Below are 17,478 nucleotides of genomic sequence, written 5' to 3' on the forward strand. Positions count from 1 at the left end.
TGTTCCTCAGAAGAAGGTGGTGGCTACCTGCAAACACCTTTCACAAGCATCCTTTCAGTGCAGTAACTTTTATTCTACACGGGAGGGCTTTCTTTGACACTCTTGAGCTCTAGACATTCTTAAACTAGGATTTGTGGCTCCACTCCCCTTCACAGTCCTTAAAACATCAGTTTACACAAATACTTGATCCAGATCCACAAAGCCACAGCCACTGACTCCTCCCCAAAGTCAACACTTAGATTTATCGACTGAGAAGGACACAACTGACCGAAACTTCACCCAGTTCAATATTTGCCCAGAGACAATAAATCTCAACACAGACCTAAACTGAAAGTCGATGGATATGTATTGTTACATACTTTCTTCTGGCAAGAGGAATCAATTGGGTATGGATTTTGAAATAATTTCATTTTGATTGGAGCGTGGGACAAGCTTCACAATGGTGAAGGAAAATGAAGGGCAGAAGGTGTGATGGGAACACTTAGTAGTTCCTTGTAAAATCCATAGTGAACGTGGTACTGTGTGCAGCACTTAAAGCCAAAGACACCCTGTCATCTGCCAAGCATCCAGAAAGACTGCTCTGTGTAAGGTGATGTCATCATAATGGCAGTGTGTTAAGCCCTCTCTCTGTGAATCCCCACAGGGTATTTGTCCTGCATGAGAATCAATTACAGGAAAGATAAATGGTGCATCCGAAGTGTCTTTTGGCATATATTTCACTTCTGATATATGTTGCTCTGATGAGCAACAAACAATTCAGATAAATGTCAAAGTCATGTTTGGAGCAGAGAGATGTTTTTCATTAGCCAGAAAGTGACCATCCTGATAACAGAAAGAGCAGTTTGTGGGAGATTGGCAAGTGCCGCCCCCTCAGGGCAGCCAGAACAACCTTCCAGGCCACTAGGATGGGCAGAGTCTATCAGATCCACAGTGCACCCGGGCCAACATGGTCTTGCTCAGTCCACGGGGCAACTATTCCTATAAATTGTACTTATTCTTTCTATGACAGCTCCTGGTGAATTCATTTCCTCAGCTCTAGTTTGTCTGTTATGTGGTGGGTGTTATTTTATTTTTCTTAGATAAATTTAGTTATGTGCATGAGTATTTTGACTGCATGCATATGTGTGTACCATGTGTGTGCCTCCTGCCTGAGGAGGCCATGGTCACCTGAAACCAGAGTTGTATATGGTAGGGAGACATCATGTGCCTGAGTGCTAGGGACCAAACTCAGTTCCCTGTAAGAGTAACAGCACTCTTGTAACAAACTCCCCTCCCTCTGCCCTGACCTGCTGGGAGACAAATCACTTTAGAGTACAAATCACTTTCTTTTTGGTTTTGTTCTGATTATTCCTCTTATTTTTTAATTATAATACAATTATATCACTGTTTCAAATCCATTGCCTCTTTTTTCATGAATTGTTGTTACATATGTATCTCTGTCTCTCTCTGGGTCTCTCTCTGGGTCTCTCTGTCTCTCTGTCTCTGTCTCTGTCTCTCTCTGTCTCTCTCTGTCTCTCTCTCTCTGTGTATGTGTGTGTACGTGTGTATGTATGTGTATGTATGTATGTGTGTATGTGTGTGTACTTCTAAATACATAAATATAACCTGCTCTTCTGTATAGTGTTCTTGTATGTATGCTCTCAGGGCTGACCAGTGGTATTGGATAACCAACTGGTACACTTTTACCCTGAGAAAGACTATTTCTTTCTCCCCATCTCAGCATTCTTTAGTTGCCTGTAACCAAGAGCTTTGCCACCCACTCCCAAGTTCCCCGAAATAATGGCTCTGAGACTGAATTATTATGAATAAATATTTGCCTAGGCCAATAGCTTTGGCTCATTTCTGCTCGCTCATAACTCAATTGTCCCATTTAAACTAGTCTAAGTTCTGCCACATGGCTTCAGTTTCATGCACCCATCTCAGAGTTTCTGGGTTAACTCCTCACTGAATATTTCTCAGAATACCCCCCTCTTTCTCTCTCTCTCTCTCTCTCTCTCTCTCTCTCTCTCTCTCTCTCTCTCTCTCTCTCTCTCCCACACACACAGTATGTAAAGATTCTCTCTACCGTTGCATGTAATTCTTTCTACAGAGTTGAGGTCCCCTGAACTTTTCCAGCATCTGCATTAGTTTATCTATTGTTGTCCTTATTCACCTCACGTCAGGCACAATCCCCACCCTTAGGGGCTAGAGCTGTATAGTTGGTGTATCTACTAGGACTCAGCTCCACAACACAGCCTTTTGATTAGTTGTGATTTTCTGTAAATCATTTCTCTAAAACTTTTGTTATTTATTTTATGTGTCTGAATATTTTGCCTGCATCTATTGCCACATAGATGTGCACAGCCTACTGAGGCCAAACGAGGGCACCAGATCCCCTGGAGCTATAGTTACAGAGGTTTGTAAGTTACCATATTAGTGCTGAGAACTGAACCTAGGCCTGCACAAAAGCACCTACTGTTTTTAACTGCCGAGCCATCTCTCCATCCCCCTCAGCTCAAGTTTCAATCCATCACAAATCAAATGAACAGAAGTTATGAGTTGGTCCTTCTGTGATCTCATATCTTCAGCTCTTGGCCAAGCCTCTTTTCACAACTTCACTTGTGAGTAGAAAGTGCCCTCATGACACCCTGGGCTCATTTCCTGGTCACTGGGTCCTCACCCCTGCCATGGGATGTTCGTAATTCCTGTCACCATACCTAAAGGACGTTCCACAGCCCTGCCCAGGTGTGCTTCAGTAATGTCATCCCACCCAGAACTTCCAGCAGGCTCTAACATGGGGGCACTGTCCTGCCAGGGGGACCTTGTGCTACCTCACAGGCCTTTGAGCTCCACCCTACTCCATGACTTGCTGCTAAAACCGTGAGTGTTTGGGGGATGCTCTGAAGCCTTCCCTTTTAAATCGTCTTCCTATATTCAAAAAGTGAAACTCAAGTAGGTCCTCAGAATCTTGCACCAGGAAGTTTCCCTTAGTCCCCAGCAAGCATTGGGGGCATCTTCTCTGTCCTTTCAGAGCCTGCTGTTCACAGAGAGCCTATGCTGCCACCATCGGAATTTTACTCTCTACCCTCTAACAGTAAATGCTAAGAGAGACAACCTCCATAGGTCTTATCCATAGACCTACTTATTCTCTCACCAAGTATTGGAGGAAAAACATGAAAGGTCATGGAATAGAGCCTATGCCTCCATTTTTCTACTCTGCTCTATTATATTTAGATTAATGGTCTTAGAGATTAGTGTTGTCTCCATTTCTCCAAATATGAAAAGCAGAGGCAAAAAGGAAGGCCCACATTAGGGGTCTGTAGTCTTGGCCTCTCTCCTTGCTCTGCTGTATATGGGGTAGGAGTGTGGGTAGCAGCACACATGGAAAGAGTCTATAAGGTCTATGATTTCTAGAGCAATGCAGTCTGCTTTCTGGCTTAGGAACTGTCTCCCCCCCCCCTTGTTTCCATGGAGAATATGTAGCTGGGCAGGAAGAAAACAGTGAAGTCAGCAGAAGGGCGGGGGCCATACTACAGACACAGTGCATGGTTAACTTTAACCTCTATCTCCCAAACTCACGCTATATGTCATGTCTGTGATGCCGTGTGTCATGTCTGCGAACAACTGCTTCATCACTGTTCCTGTCACACTGCATTATCGCCATTGTTGTGAGGAATTAACACTCTAACACTAAAGTTGAGCTCGGGATGGTGGCACATGTCTGTAGTCCCAGAGCTCAGAAGTCTGAAAGAGGATAAGACTGTTGGCTTTGGGAGTCCAAGCATCATAGCTGGGGAACACGGTGAGGTCCTGTCTCAAGTCTTCAAAGGGGCTGATTGGTTTTTAATGACTTTAGCATATATATATATATGTGTGTGTGTGTGTGTGTGTGTGTGTGTGTGTGTGTGTGTGTGTGTATATCCATGATGATGCAGGCAATTCTTCCTTCCTTTTCTTCTTCCATGCCTGCTTCTTAAGTCTCTTATCCTCCTAGCCTCTACTTCTAAGAAAGAACTAGTCTAATTCCTGTTACTGTGGCTAACTTTCCATTTTCCAGAGCTGTACACAAATGGGAAGACACAGCACGTGCTCTAGACTGACTCCTTTCACCCAGCATCATTGTCGTGATCTTCATGTTATTGTATGTGGTCATAGTTAATTTAAAGGAAAGGTTGACCGGGAAGTTTGAGGGCATACTACAAACTGGAAACACTTGAGTCTCGGGCTATATACTAGACTGGCTTGTATATATTTGTTCTAGCATTAGCTGCTCTGTTATTAGCAGGAAATCTGCCAATCGGGAGAAACTTAAAATCAAAAAGGAGCAAACAACAGACAAAGGTAAACAGCTAAGAGAGCAGCGAGATGGAGCCACAAATAGCTTCCAATTTTCCTTCAGCCGTAAGGCTGCTCCCCCACTGTGTCTCCCTGGGATCCACTGTCACCAAATCAGCCTGATGTTTTATTGAAAGCATCTTCCCTTCCCTGGACTTCTAAAGCTCCCACGTCTACCATAAATAAAGCTTGTTATGCCTCCACCACCACCACCACCACCACCACCACCTTCGGCTGAGCAAGGAAGAGTGACGCTACCTCCAGTTCTGAAGTTGGAAAACCACTGACTCTGTATTTAAATCCACTGTGACTTGAGACAAATCTTTCCTTTTCAGTTTCTATGTCAGGGTGCCAAGGCTGCCCTCATCTACCTTCCCCTCCCACATCTCAGAGACCTCAGCCCAGCTAGGAAGCATTGGTTTCCAAGCAAGCTACTTCCAGTGTTGCCCAGGTAACAGAGGATCCCCAGCTTCACAGGTGGGCGGTATCCTCTGCATCTCACCCTAGATAATCAGAAGTCAATGCAGGTGTGCATTGATTCATCACAACAACTTAGTTCGAGGTGCAGGAACTGTGTCAGCTTGTGAACTGCCATGCTTCCATCCTTTCAGCCTAGAATAGCTTGCTGTCCTGCCCCAGTTGCTCGTTAAAACATCTCAGTGGTTTCAAACTCTGACTTGTGCTCAGGCTGCACCTAAATGCCAGAAGGCTGACTGCAGTGTGCATTCCGACTTCAACACAGTGTGTGCAAGACATGGGGTTTGCTGTCTCCTTTGCAAAAAGCCCGTTTAGCCGTCGCGTGTGTTCCAGGCTGCTGGCACTGGCATAATTTACCTATTTAATGGGCACACTTTAATGCATTAAATAGCACAGATTCCAAAGCTCTACTTGAAGGCAGGGCAAAATAATTCTCTTGCAGATAAAGGAGGTGCCACTTCAATTACTGGGAAACCCTGAACATGAATTGCCAGGCCCAGAGCAATACTTCATCAGACTGGTGTTCAGTGTCTGGCCACTCCTTTGCCCCACACTTCACAGGTGGAGGACTCTGCTTCCCTCCCACTCCACTAAGTGACCTGTGCCAAGAATGTGCTCATGCTTTTAGCTGAGCAGGTAATTACCTGTGACTTAATTGGCCATGCTGTGGTCCTGCAGAGCTACAACTATTCAGAGGAGCCCTCCAGAAGCCATCTCTCTCAGGTCCTGACCTGCCTTACCTGCCTTGTCTCCTGTGTCCCTCGAGCTTTCTTCCCAGACCGTGGAAATAGCCCAGGCTGTTTTGCTGCTCACCTGCCAGTAATGTACACAGTCTCCAAGGCTGACCTGAGTGCTAGATTATGCTGGAAGCCCTCCCAGCAAAGCGATCTCTTTCCCTTTCTCCTCTGAAAGCACTTGGATCATGCCATGGAGTCTGCCTCACTGGTAGCCACAGCAGCCCAGAAAGCCAACCCAGGGCCCATGGAGGATTTCTCCTGGACAAAGCTCTGCTTCCACTCAGATTAATGTACTTAATCCTCAAAGTCACAAAGTTTTTGTTTGTTTGTTTGTTTGCTTTTTGTTTTGGGGGTTTTGCGAGACAGGGTTTCTCTGTGTAGCCTTGGCTATCCTGGAACTCACTCTGTAGACCAGGCTGGCCTCGAACTCAGAAATCTGCCTGCCTCTGCCTCCCAAGTGCTGGGATTAAAGGTGTGCACCACCACACCCGGCTCCCAAAGATGTTATTTAACTCACCAAAATCACAGAGCTAATAAATCATAGACTCAGGCCTAAGGTAGTCGGACTAAGGGACTGAGGTCTGGACAGATCCCTGGCAGACAGGCAGAGAAGAGAAGGAGCTACAGATAAATAAGAAAGATGGCAAGCTTCTGGCTTCTTCTGACCTGAGACAATGGCTTGGCAGGCTTGTTCTTCTGCCAGCAGGGTCTCATTTCTAGCTAACTGGTCCAGGCCATATATTCAAGGGATAAATTCAAGGCTGATCCTGAACATGCTAACCTCAAGCTGTGAGACGCAGTTCCCTTTCTCTGTTTAAGTTGAGCAAGCTGAAATGAGATGGGGGGGGGGGCATGTCAGGCCACCCAAAACACTTAAAACCCCCAGCCTTCCACAGGGAAAATAGATTCAAGCTTCTGCACCCCCCAATTTCCCCCTTTGTGGGGAGTCTTTTGCTGTGTGCCTTGCTCTCTCTCTCTCCCTGTGTGTGTGTGTGTGTGTGTGTGTAAGAGAGAGAGACAGACAGACAGAGAGACAGACAGAGAGAGAGAGAGAACATGCCTAACCTAAAATTCCAAATTCCAAATGTCCCTATATCTAAAGAACCTTTTAAATTTTTATTTTGTATGTATGGGTGTGTGCACATGGGTCACAGTATGTGTGTGAAGGTCGGAGGACAACTTTCAGGTGTGTGGGTCCTCTGGAAGGGACTCAGGCTGTCCGGCTTGGCAGCAAGTGCCTCTACCTGCTGGGCCATGGCTGACTCCCAGGACTCTCCCTTACATTTTTTGCACTTACTTATGCCTATGTATATTCGTTTGCTTGTCCTGTTGAGCATGCATTGTATTATAGGATTCCTGTGGAGGTCAGGGGCAACTTGCAAGAGTCAGTTCTCTCCGTCCACCATGTGGCCCCAAGGGATGAACTCAGGTTTTTAGGCTTGAAGCAAGAGCCCTTACCATCTTGCCATCTCAACAGCCCCTAAAAATTTTGAGGACCAACATGATGCCCACAGGTGGAAAATTCCATACCATGTACTTTTGTTTCTTGCATAAAATTGTCTGAAAAACTATCTAAATTTTTCCTTAAGCTGTATGCATGTGTTTGAAACAAACAAATTTATGTTTGCCTTGGAGTCTATCCCTAAGATAGGCTTTATTCAAATACTCCAAAATCCTTTTTAAAAAAAAATAGGAAGAATTTAATTTCAAAGCTAAGCATTTTGGATAAAAGGTATACAACCTGCATATATATTTTTAAAAGTACAGATACATGTATAACACATGTTATTTGTGTACAGATACATGTATAAACATGGTTATTTGCTCCAACAAATAACCACGTTTGGTTTCAGAGACCTGAAATCACTATTCCTGAACCCAAATCATGGGGTGCTCGGCACTCCCGCCAGAGTCTGCATTTCCCAGTCTGATTTGCAACCTCTCTTTTCCTCTTTGCCTTTCATAAAAGGGCACTTGTAACCCAACATAATGACCCCATTTTAGGGTCCTTCCCTTTAACCAATGCTGGAAAGAACCTTTCTCCATATAGGACAACAACCCAGTAAGGAAGTAGAAGAAATCTTAGTCCCAAGTCACAGGTGTCTGGAGCAGCCCGCCTTCCTAATTAGCATATTCTAACAACAACAACAATCTGTCATTGTAGGAACCCTTTGCTCAGTGCCTAAAGGTCAAAGAAACACTTAAAAGAACAGGAACCCACAGAGGCCTCCTTAGGAAAGGCTGGGTGCAGACAGAAGGGTTGAGCATTCTTCAAAATAAAAAAGCAAAGAGCTCACACTCCTCAGCAAACACACTGTAGGTCACATGTTAATGGACGAATCAACAAAATGCTCTCTCTCCATAAACCAGACTTTTCCAGAAACTCTCCTGCTGCCAGAATGTGGAGGAGACACAACCGGTCCCCTTACCCTGGTGTCTGTGGAAATTCTTTCCCACGCATCTCAAGGCTTCCTGTGCTAACAACTGGATAGTATATCGTCCTTCAGGGACCAGCCAGCTACCCCTCTGGTGGGAGCCCAGGGACTCAGAACACAGAGCATGAAACACTTCAAGGTTCTGAAGTAGAAACCCCAGACAGCTGTTGTCAGCGAGGGTTACGTAGCATATTACATATTAACAAGGGCCAACCTGGAATCGCACGCTTGCTCTGAGCCCACCAGACCCTTTGACAACTCCAGGGAGCGGGTATTTGCTAATAAATCCTCCATTTGGGAAACAACTTTCTAGAAGATGTTCAGACAGAGAATCCCAGCAGGCCCTCGGTCAATATGATTTTATGGTTTGTTTAAAAATGGTTAAATAGCTATTAGGCTTCTCTCTCTGGCCTGCGTCCCTGCCTTCATATAAGTCATGCATGCATTTTCTCCCTCCCTCTAAAGCCCTCAGACACATAACCACACACTCTTGCAGTTTGATAGCTCCATTATGGGGGAGAAACATCATGATTTTTCCACCTCTGTTGAGCATTAAGAATTCAATCCCAACCATGAACATGAGCCCAGTGGCCTCCAGTGACAACCTTCTCCACTTATATGAGCCACAAAGGCTCAGCTCTGCACTGACTTGCGGCCAAGGGGAGGGGAGGGGACCCCTTCTCTGATCCATTCTCCGTTGCAAACAGTTCAATAAAACTGATAGAATCAGAAAGCTTTCTTTTCCTAGTGATGGCTCAACCTGCTGTTTTATTTCTGCTGACTTGGAGATCATTTACCATGCATGTTGTTAACCAGGTTTATTGAAATGCAGGAAGTATACGTCCACAGCGCCTGGAGAAGCCGCCCTGAGCCTGCTGTCAGCTCTCTTAGTACTGGCTAGGTCAGGCAGGAAGCACATCTCAGTGGTTGCTGGCAGGATGGCCATTTTGGTCAGGAGCCAGGCCTGGGTTGTCTTCCAATGTCACTCTTGAGGGAGGCTTAGCAGCCGTGCAACCTCTCCTGGGACACTGTCATCCAAGCGTTTCACAGAACATGGATTTGCCTGGCAGCCTGAAACAGCACAGTGCCTTTCCCCCAAATCCTTTATCTATGCATCTCAAGAAGGTCTGAGGGAGGATAAAGCTATATTTCATACCAAGAGGCCAGTTGGCAGGTTCTCTTTGGGAAAGCAGCATCTCAGGGCCTGGTGCTGATATAAAAATACAGTTTAGTCTTCGCATGAACATGAGAGTCTTTGCAGAAACCAGGATGTGGGAATTCCCAAGTTTGAGAATGCTGAATTCTTACTTTTTGGTTCACTGAACAAATCTCTATTAGCTAACTACATTACCCTCACAAAAGTGATGTTTGCAGCAGCTTAAAAATGTAATAGGAAGATAAGTATGATGATGCCTATAATCCCAGCACTTGGGAGGCTGAGGGTTGTGAGTTCAAAGCCAGCCTGGGTTATATAGCAAGATCCTGTCTCAAAAAAAAATTCCAGATTTTATGTGCCAACATTAATTTCTTCACTTCATGAAACTAGAGAAATTTCACCCATTTCTTGGAGAATAGGAAACCACTTGCTTCTTCCTTGGTTATACCTATTCACCCATGGCAAAAAAAAAAAAAAAAAAAGGAAAGAAAGAAAGGAAGGAAGGAAGGAAAGAGAAAGAAAGAAAGAAAGAAAGAAAGAAAGAAAGAAAGAAAGAAAGAAAGAAAGAAAGAAAGAAAGAAAGAAGGAAGGAAAGGAGAGGGGGAAAAAAGCCTTCTATTGTGTCAAGAGAAGAAAATAATAGCCCTGGCTTATCCTGCTTACAGAATTCATGGAGAGAAGGACAAACAAGTTTTCTGCCAAGGCAGTATATACCAGATTAGACCAGATTGAAATAGATAAAGGCAGGTTTATTAGATGTTGCTCCAGGGCAGGTTCATTGGTGCAAAGGAACAGGGCCAGGGAAATCGTACACCTGGGCTAAAGCAAGGTGTTTTATAGGAGCTGGGATTGGGCCCACATAGAGTCAAAAGCTGAGTCCCTGGGCAGGCACTCTTGGGTGGGTTGCCGGAAACGCAAGAGGTGAGGGGTGATGACCTGTTAGCACCGAGGTTTCTTCTTTGTGGTTGGGGTAGAAGGAAGAAGAGCAGACAGGGTTTTCCAGCTTGTATGGGGCGAGCAGGGGTTCCAACCAAACATGAGCCAACAGAAGGGGAAAAAAAGATTGCTATACAGAAGGAGAGACTCACCCTCTAGAAAGCTACTGGTGGAATCAGTTTTAAATAATTCTTGTCCTAAATCTTTGCCCGTTTACAGAGTAAACACATTGGTTTACAGTGGACAAGCAGATTTAATGTTTGGGAAGCCACCTAGTGCAAAAATTCTCAACCTTTGGATCTCGACCCCTTGAGGGGGGTCAAATGATACAGGGCTCTCCTAAAACCTTCTTCATATCAGATATTTATATTGATTCATGACAGTAGCAAAAATCACAGTCATGAAGTAGCAACAAAAATTATCTTATGGTTGGGGGGGTCACCACAACATGAGGAACTGTGTTAAAGAGTTGCAACATTAGGAGGTTGAGAACCACTAGAGCCTCTAGTGGTGTGAAGTGGCTCTCAACAACACTCCCCAATACCCAGGTCCTAGAAGAGGACCCGCGTCAAATCCTTACCTTATTAGCATGAATGATCCATCAAAGCAAAACAGATTTGAAGCCAAAAGTGAACCAAGAGCGACGGAATGCAAGACCCCCATCTCTCTGTGCAGAGACCTGACCCTGGGCACTGAGTACAGTGCAGCTAGGCTGGCATGCAGGGGGCATTTCTGTGAGGGGAAGCTATGTTGTTCTTCCTCCTGGCACACTCAGCTCCACAGCAAGATGCGGTATGGGAATCGTCCTCACATTGCTCCTCTCTGGAGCCTCTCTATCGAGTATACAAGCAAGGCTGACCTCTCCACGACTTCACACAGCGACTGGCTTTGACAAACAAAATATCCATTGGCCAACTAAAGAGAAACTAGCATTTGTATCTATTGACACTCCTCTCTTTATTATTAACTAAATTATGTTTCCACGAATTGTCCTTCATGCTGGGTTCTAAGTACCACAGGGGTCCTTTCCTATCCAGTAACGGATGCGAGGCTAGTGTCCACTCTTACTGTGACTATCTCAGTATCTGTGTGCTTCTCTTTCCTGTGCCTGGAATCTCCTCTATCGCTGACTCAGTTTCCCTGCTCCTCTGACACAAATGAGAAATAAGGAAGGTGGATGTGTAGTGCTGGTACTACTAGACTAGGGTTGGAGAGACAGCTCACATACCCTGATCATGCCATCCCCACTTCAGAATGCCGGCAGTCACAAAGCCTAGTCTCACACCTGTATCCACGTGCTGGAGGCAAAGCGAAATGTTACTAAGAGAGGAAGACAGCAGGAAGTCCTGAAGCTGAGACTGGGTTCAAGAGTTCTTGTGTTCATGACTCCCAAAGCCAGCGGCCTCCCAATGAAAATGCAGAGGAGATGGAGCCAAGAGTTCCTCTTCCGGGTTTAGAGTCTGTCCTACAGGTTGAACCCCTGCTTTCTTGACTCTGAGAAGATTATGTCAGTGCTCTGCACCCCATAAACTGTCTTCAAGTGAAGTCATAGCCTCATATTTGATTTCTCTTTTATACATGTTTGTCATAAAATTAATATTTGTAGATAGCATATTTTCCAATATTTTAGCTATTTGTTATTTGTGATTTAAATATAGTTTCTCATAGTCTTGAACTATGAAAAGAACATTTTTTTTCTCATAGCTTCAGTTTGTGGAAAATATCTCCCAAGCAGCAACCCATTTAGCAAATAAATTTGAAATACAAAACTTAGTTTTCATCCCAGTTACTAAATCAAACTTAACTAAGTTAGAAAAATCTTCAATTTTACCTTATTAATTTAAACAAGTGGTAATATAATTATATTATTAATATATCATATTAAGTATTATACATGGTTATATTATTTATAATTATATTTTGTATTTTACTATCTGTTACTAATATATAATTAATAAATATCATTAATACAACTAATGATAATTTTCTTTTTCTGGATTCTAATTCTGGCATGAGTGAACAAACGGATGGATAGATGGATATATTGATGGATCGTGTTTTTGTGGTGAGCATGTGACTTAAAGAAGATGTCATTTCTTAATGAAGTTCTCTTTTTATTGGTCTCATGGAACCCTACCTCAAGCAGCGGCACATCTTTAGCTGTTTCCTTTCAAGGGCATCCTTAGGGTGTGTGTGTGTGTGTGTGTGTGTGTGTGTGTTAACAAAAGGTAAATAAGCGCAGTTAAAGGAAACCTGGCAGCCCGGAGACTAACCACAGCTAGGTAGTTGAGCACAAGGTAATTATAGAAGCTGAGAGTTGGGAAATCTATTCCTGCAAACTTTCTTCCACCCCTGAGAAATTCCTATTTCCTTCTAGAAGCAAATGCATCGCTAGCAAGAGCCAGCATATTGCTGTGCATGATCCTAGCACCTAAGACGAGTTCAAAACAGTGAGAATTCCAGTATTATATCCAGTCCCTGAAAACACATCACTGTTGATACATTTATACCCTCATCACACTCCTAACCACCCCCCCCCCAAAAAAAAAAAAACAGTAAGCGAAAAGTCTGATACATGAGCCAGTAACAGGTACAAAGAAAAACTAAAATATAGTAGAGGAAAGAGTGGCTTTCAACCCCCGTTAGAAGGTACTCAGTCCCCACTCCTGGTTGCCTTATTAATGATGATGACTCCTTAATCACATTCCCTGGTGGTGAGGAAAACATCTTGTTCCCATTCATTAAGTCACAATAACTTTTTTGTTCACCCGAAGTGCCTGGGACAAGGTTCAGTGGGCAATGGCATTGACGGTACTACTAATTGAAATCCCGTCCAAAGCTTAGCACCTACAGAATGGAAGCCAGCCAAATCATCCCAGGCCTTTCATAAAAGCGTCTTCCTGCCCCCAACCCCTGGGCCTAATCCACCATTAAGTTAGCTGTTTGAAGGATTTGAACAGTCCAACCACTGAATGCCCTAGTACTCAAGATTCGCAGGGAAAAAATTATAAATGCATGGGGTGGATTCACAGGCACGCATGAAGAAATGGATGCATGAACCGATGAATAGTGAACATCAATCCAAAAGGTTTGATCCTCTGTCCCGTACCACACTCAAAAGTCAGAATCAAACATGTGCAGCTGCTGTTTTAATCTTTCTGGTAAACACAACCATGACTTGATCAGCACTAATTAGGGCAATCTCAACAACCTCAACAACAGCTAATGAACTATTCAATAAAACTAACCAACCTTACATCCTGACCTCAGAAGAGGTCAAACGAAGTCAATGACCCTACTAGGGTCATTTTCCAGGTAGCAAAGTCCCATAAAGGCTTTCTTTGGTAGCCCTTGATAAGAAAGCTGTCACACAGCAGACTCTAGACTTCAGACGCAGCCACCACTGCCCCAGAGATGGGTGTATGCACATCCATTTTCCAACCCAAAGGCTGCATGTGCTCTCTGGTGAGTTCCACCATCCAAACCACCTCAAAGCTTCTTTCCTTCTTTGTAAAGAAACATTAACAATGCCATGATCTGACCTTCCAGCAGAGCCCTGAGTCACTGGTTCTTAACAATGAAGGGGCAGGGGAGCAATAACCAATGTCAATGAGAAAGAGGTATGGTAAGGCATTCCTGAGACGCAGAAGCCCACAGTTGCTGGAGACTGAAGGATCTGCCTACTCACCTGTGAGTATGCACCGTTTACTGCCTTCATCCTGTTACACACCCCAAGTAAGCCAGTTGTTTTGCAGTCAACCAAATTCCAGGAGACCTAGATGTTGATTGTGCCTGGAGATTGCACTGGTTTAGTTATTTTTTAGCACTCTGGCCTGTCATAAAAACGTTCTCTCAAATCCCAGTACTTCTCAGAACTCCACTGGCATAATAACTTGGAAATGTATTATTGCTGAGCGTCTTCCACTCTCTCTGCCAACAAGTCCCCCGGGGTAGGCTCTAACAGAAGAAAGTTTTTACAGTCACTTCATGAGACAAAGTCACTCATCCACTGGACCTAATCAAGTTTTCCAAGACGTGGCCCACAGCTGACACCCAGAGCAACATTCTTTGTATTTGTAGGGGATTTTTTTTTCCCCTTTAAAAGAGAAATGGAGAAGAAGGCGGAGGGAAAAAAAAACTCTCTACTTCTTCCACAGTAAAAATGCAATGGGCAAAAACAAGCAACTGCCATTCTGGGAGTGCTAATAGAGATTCTAGCCTGTAAGTAAAACAGACTTACCAGGAACAGAGGACTAATTAACGGGTCAGCCAGATAATGCACTAACACAGGAGGAAATGTGTGTTTAAGGAGAGGGGCTGAGTGTAGACCACAGGCAATTGCTGGCCTTGCAGCTACTCTTTTGGCCTTGTGGAAGAACATTAGCATGGGTTAGGAAAGGGAGTGACCTTAGTTCTAGCCCCAGTTAATATCTCCCTTTCCCTCCATGAATCATGTGCTCTGTATGGAAGAGAAGACCTTTTCAACTCTGCATTTGGAAGCTGTGGTCTGTTTGATTGCTCAATGAACAGTTTAATAAACAGGGAGGCCATGTAGATACATAGCCTAAGAAATGCAGAAGGTGATGGTCTTATTTTCCAAATGTGGGGCCCCTGGGACCACCTTCTATCTGTATTGGTGACTGTCATGTGGAGGGTTGAGTCTGTGGCATGCTTCTCTGTTTGCTTGGCATCCTTTCAAGCAGAAATTTCTGGCAGGCTTGCCCAGTGGCTATCAACATGCTTAATGAGGACCTAGGGACATGTAGGATCTGCCAATGCCTCCCAAATCAGCAAAGAAGTACTACCTGTGGAGCTGTTTTAATGTCATGTATTTTGTTGAAGCTTAAAATATCAAGAACATGCCCCCCATTTTTCAATGAATTCATTTAAGATTTAAGTGTGTAAATAATGTCCCCAGCACACCTGGGGACAGCCCTCGGCAACACGACAAGTTCACAAAAGCATACACATTCATTTCCTTTATCCACTGGAACAAGTCACCATAGTCATGATGTTTAAAAACAAAACAGCATATGATCATACAGTTCTGGAGGTCAGAAGTCTGAAATGGGTCTCCCTGGGCTCTGGTGAGGTTATCTATAGGGCCTCATTTTTTTCAATAAGAGAATCCATTCCTTTTCCTTTCCCAGATTCCAGACATGGTCCACGGTCCCTGTTCATCCACCATCCACCCTCTCCAGAGTCAGTAGTGGAATACCTTGAAATCCTTTACTCCAGCATCCCTCTAGGCCCGTGTACAGGACTCTGTTGTTTAGCTGGGCCCAGCTAGATAATCCAGGAAGCCATCACTATTTCCAGGATATCTAGTTAGGACCTTAACTCTGTCTGTAACCTCACGTCCACACTGCTCTATAACATAAACGGTCATGGATTCCAGGGAATGGTGCATGGGTATCTTTAGAGATGCCAATCTTCTTCCAACCAGTGGGTCTTCACTGACCCCTTCTCTACTCCATTGCCTCCTCTTTCACTCTTCCTGCACTCAAGGGTACACAGGTCGGCAGAAGCTATTTACCTGATGTCATTGGAGATGGTGAGCTACTCAGAAAACCAAGCTAAGACTACAACAGTAGAAAGTGACACCTATGGGAGAGGGATGAGTTAATTACATGAAGGATAGTAGAACATCCAATCATTTCATGCGGATCTATAATAGAAGATGTCTGGCATTGTAAATTTGTCAAAATTACAATGTAATTACAAAATTACAATATGTGCAAAACACCAAGAAAGAACATCATGTCAACTGAAGATGTTGCACAGTGGGTTCACCAACCATACCAAACATACCACTCTGGTACACATCACTGACAGTGAATCGGATCTGTGGGAACAGCTGAGTGTTTCTGCCCTTCCTGCTTGGTTTTCCTGTGGGCTCAGAACTGTCCTGAGAAGAGAAAGAGACTTTTAATGACACCGGTATTATGCAGGTTTATCATCAATGGCACCTAATACCCAAGAAAACAAGGCAAGAATAACTTATTTCACCCTAAGGTTTCAGAGCTCTCTGCCTATAGGCTGCGGTTGTGTTCATTGTGAGCCCCATGGTGAAATAGAACCATCACAGTAGTAGACGCATGTGACAGAGGCTGCTCGCCTCACGGTGGACAAGAATCAGAGAGAAGAGAGTACAGAAGGCAGATACAATCTTTAAAGTCACAACCCCAGGAACCCACTTCTTCCAGCTAAAGTGTCTACCACGGACCAAAACAGTGCTACCAGGTAGGGACCACATGATCATGAGCCTGTGGGGAACAATCTATTCAAGGCATAGTAACAGGTAGCTTAGGCAAAATTGTTGCAAACTTCACTGTGCACACAACCCATGTGGGGAATTTGTTAGACTGCCCGCTTGCTCGCAGCAGTGCTAGGGAACAAGGACCTTGTCTATGCAAGGCAGGTGCTCTTCCAGTCAGCTGCATCTCCACCCCTAGAATACAGATTCTAATGCAGTATAGCTGATTCCAAAGTAAGGCAAACGCCGCTGGGCCAAGTACACATCTTAGAGAGAGAAGATTTCAGCATTATACAGACTTAAAACTCAAAGAACTTTCATTGATCACTTCCTTGTAGGGTCTTGTATAGATCCACTGGTACAGGGTCTTTGAATTCTTCCTTTATAAGCAAGCCATGCCCATAACACATCTCCCATGATTTCTTGCTGTGTCTTTCAAAAGCAGGACAGGAAGTTAAAGATTTCCATGTAAACATTCTGAGCACAGAGCCTTCCTGCAGTTCACTTTTTAAAAGTAATTCCTCCCGAGTATATCATTCACACTTGAATCAATAGAAATTTTTTCCAAAACACTGAACTTAATTTTCACAATATTAAAATCATTCACTTTTTCACATGCCTGTATATGTGGTGTTTATTTAAACAGTGTCCTTGAGATAACACGCCAAAGCAGCAGCAGAATTGGGAGCAGACACAAGAGGCTCTTGGTGGGAACTGACAAGGAAGAACCCAGAGAACAGCTGGGTGGCCCCTGGCTATGGGATGCAGAAAAGAATGCAGTTAGGGAGCAGTCAGGTGACCTGCCACTCTGAATCTGCGAAGTGGTGACTTCACAGAGCTTGGCTGAGGAAGGACCAAGATGCACTCACAGAAAGACGGAAACAACAGAGTTCAGTGCCTAAAACTTTCCATTGAACTTTTTATCTTAACATCCGAGGAAGTTTGAAATGGCAAGGACAACTCCTGAGTAAGTAAATGTTAGTCCTATTCCAGTAAAGGTGGTGCTATGCCAGCCCATTCACGAACCCTAAAATCACACTGGACACCGGCAACTCCTTCTAGCCTTCGAGGCACGTGTGAGCCGTCTTAAAGATTTCACAAAAGTGCTTGACAACAACTAAAAACGTCAGTGTTGCCTGAGTCTAGAACGGGCTTTTTGGAGAAAGT

General features: G+C 44.2%; 1 long non-coding RNA gene across 2 annotated transcripts in view; it reads right to left on the reverse strand.

Moving 5' to 3' along the window:
* Window positions 1-13,925, reverse strand: part of Gm35252 — a 50,419-nt gene extending 36,494 nt beyond the window's left edge. For both annotated transcript variants that reach the window (XR_373451.2, XR_865480.1), the window contains exon 1: window positions 13,744-13,925. This is a non-coding gene — a long non-coding RNA (predicted gene, 35252). The remainder of the gene's footprint in view (window positions 1-13,743) is intronic.
* Between the last annotated feature and the right edge of the window lie 3,553 nt (window positions 13,926-17,478).

Source organism: Mus musculus, chromosome 1 (genome assembly GCF_000001635.26).
Source record: "Mus musculus strain C57BL/6J chromosome 1, GRCm38.p6 C57BL/6J".
In the NCBI taxonomy this organism is placed as follows: Eukaryota; Metazoa; Chordata; class Mammalia; order Rodentia; family Muridae; genus Mus; species Mus musculus.